Source organism: Nannospalax galili, unplaced genomic scaffold, assembly GCF_000622305.1.
Source record: "Nannospalax galili isolate Female #2095 unplaced genomic scaffold, S.galili_v1.0 scaffold589, whole genome shotgun sequence".
In the NCBI taxonomy this organism is placed as follows: Eukaryota; Metazoa; Chordata; class Mammalia; order Rodentia; family Spalacidae; genus Nannospalax; species Nannospalax galili.
In genome coordinates, this window is record NW_008360324.1 from 2,753,652 (window position 1) to 2,756,695 (window position 3,044).

General features: G+C 50.3%; 1 non-coding gene across 1 annotated transcript; it reads right to left on the reverse strand.

Moving 5' to 3' along the window:
* Positions 1 to 1,577: 1,577 nt before the first annotated feature.
* On the reverse strand, positions 1,578 to 1,738 carry LOC115068837. Its single transcript, XR_003848184.1, has one exon. It is a non-coding gene; the product is annotated as a U1 spliceosomal RNA (small nuclear RNA).
* Positions 1,739 to 3,044: the final 1,306 nt, after the last annotated feature.

The window sequence follows — 3,044 nt, forward strand, 5'->3', positions numbered from 1 at the left end:
TAATTACTCATTTTTGTTGCTGGGACCAAATACCTGACAAGAAGCAACTTGTCTGTCATGTTTGGGAAGACCTGGTGTCAGGAGCATTCCATGGCTGGTCACATTGCATCCACAGATCAGAAAGCAGAGAGGGGACAGGAAGCGAGGGCAAAGGCCGGCTCCCCAGGAACCTACTTCCTTCAGCTAGGCACCACCTCCTGAAGGTTCTACAACCTTCCAAAATAGCGCCACCAGCTAAGGACCAAGTGTTTGAACACATGAACCTGAGAGGGACATTCCACATTAAAACCACAGCCCTGGCACTCTCTGCTACCTGCACATATTTGTGTTCTTGGCCCTGACTTTTCCCTGTGCTGTCTCATTGACTGTCTGGGTTACCACCTCCACCAGCCTGGTCATGCAGTGCTCTCAGCATGTGCCACCAGAGCTCAGTGGCTATGGTATGGCTGGAGGGCAGTGTTGGGGGCATTTGCTTAAATAGTGAGGAAGCACAGTTCCTCTGCAGGAGGCCTACAAAGTGCAAGGTGTGGTAGGCCCATCAAGCCTGCCAGGCCAGGGCTTTGACATCAGTTTTGGTGAGTTTGGATACTGATGGGGCACCAGGAGGCAGGAGCCAAAGGGATGGAAATTTCCATTAATCGTGAATCTTTGCCAAGGGTGATCAGAGCAGGAGCACAGGGATGAGAAGGGGCATTGGGGTTGGAGAGGAGGGCTGACTGGCTGGTGGGAGGATTTGGCTGTGGATTCCGGCTGGAGCTCTGCTATTGTCTTTCAGGCCTATTTGTTTATTTGGCCAGTTGTTTGGCTTTGGTCTTTTCTTGGTGGCCAGTTCCTGCTCAGTTCTAGAGGAGATGAGTCAGTACTAGCTGCCAGATACGGGAATCCAAACCTTCCAGGAATTGTTGGGGTGGGAGAGAGCAAGCCAGGCCCTGGCTTCCCCTGTGGAGGCCCCAAGGGCACGTGTCAGCTCCTGTGGGATGTGAAGAGCTATTCTTTTTGGTTCCTTATAACACCCATTTGTTCACTTGGTTGGCAAACATTTGTGAGGTGCTACATGCCTCCAACATGCTAGGCACAGTCTTAGGCAGGGATGAGGAGATAGGTCAGTGGGTAGAGAGCTTGCTTCACAAGCATGAGGACTTGAGTTTGATCTCTAGAACCCATGTGAAGATGCTGGGTGTGGCGGCGCACTCTTGTACTTCTAGTGCTGGGAGGTGGAGATGGGAGGATCCCTGGGGCTCACCAAGTGAGCCCCAGGGAAATGAGACCCTGTCTCAAAGGAGATGGGTGGTATTCTTGAGGGTGATACCTGAGGCTGGCCTCTGGCTTCCACATGCACATATACTCACACCCACATGTACACCCCTCATGAGCATGCATTCATACATAATATATTTTATTTTTTGAGACAGGGTCTCCCTGTAGCCCCAGCTGTCCTGGAACTCACAGAGATCTACCTGCCTCTGCCTCCCAAGTGCTGGGATTAAAGGTGTGTACCACCATGCCCGGCTTTACATGATACATATTAAAAAGAGGAAAAGAAAATTTCAGTGTGGCAATTTTTTTTTTTTTTTTTGCATGGGAGAGTGTGAACACAGTCCCCTACTACCACAAATTATGCAGTTGCGTTTCTTGCATTTGGGGAAATCTCAGGGGTCAGCACATCCCCAGTGCATTGGATGAGCCTCGCCCTGGGAAAACCTCCCTGATCATGGTGTCTCTCCTGTCAGGTAAGTAGGACAAATTCTTATTGTAGGTTTGTGGCTCCCTTTTCGATACCCAGTCCTGTTCTCACTTAAAAATTTTTTTTTAATTTTGTTTTGTTTGTTTTGTTTTGAGAGAGGGTCTTCCTGTAGCCCCAGCTGGTCTGGAACTCACTATGTACAACAGGCTGAACTTCATCTCTACACGCTGGGATCAAAGGTGTGTACTGCTATACCTAATTTTTTCTTTTTCTATAATTAAAAAATATTTTATTATTTTTATTTTATGTGTATGAGTGTATTGCCTGCATGTATGTGAGTGCACTCGTGTCATGCAATGCTGCGGAGGTCAGAAGAGGTCGTGTCGTGCAATGTTTTGGATTCCCCTGGAACTGGAGTTAAGGATGGTTCGTAGCTGCCATGCGGGTGCTGGGAATTGAACCCGGGACCTCTGCAAGAGCAGTCAGGGCTTCCACCACTGAGCCATCTCTCCAGCCCCAGGCTTTTTCTTTTTTGAGCCAGGGTCTCACTATGTAGTCCTGGCCGGCCTCCAACTCACAGAGATCTGCCTGCTTCTGCCTGTGCTCTTAACTGCTGAGCCATCTTTCCAGTCGCAGCTCTTAGTCTTCTCCCTACCAATGCAGGCTGAGCTGCAAGGATTCCAGCCTGCATTTCAGAGTAAACAGTCAAGAGCTCAGTCAGAAGTTCTGGAACCAGCAGCTCTGGCAGGATGGCCCCTGGGAGAGTCCTGGAGGAGGTGGCCACCCCCACAGTCCTGTCCCTCCCAGCTGTGAGAGCCTATGCCTTGCTTAGGGAGTTGAAAGCCAAGCTCCAGAGATGACTTGGTTGGGCTGTGCAGCGAGGAAATCAGTGGAGGTGCAGGGCAGAGAGCAGTGGGCCGGGACTCAGAGGACCAGGATGAGCCTGGGCTTGAGCACTCCCTAGCTGTGTGGCTTTTGGCAAGTTTTCCTGAAAGTTTACCTCTTTCCCTGAAGATTAGGAACAAATTCACCTTCTCCTGCAAACTCATTGTGGTGCATGAGGCTCTGGAGAGTCATGTCTTAGAATGCCCTTATGATGGTTTGAATGAGGACTGTTTCCCTTAGGCCCCAAGTGGCATTATTTGGGGAGGCTTAGGAAGTGTGGCCTTGCTGGAGGATGCAGGTCGCTGGGCATGGGTTTTGGGAGTAGATAGCTTTGCCAGTTTTCCAGCTTGCGTTTCTCCACTTCCTGTGCCCGCCTGAAGATCTGAGCACCCAGCTTGCTGTTCTTGCTGCCTCCTGCCGTGCCTTCCCCACCATGGTGGACTCTTACCCTCTGGAACTGTAAGCCAACTAAATT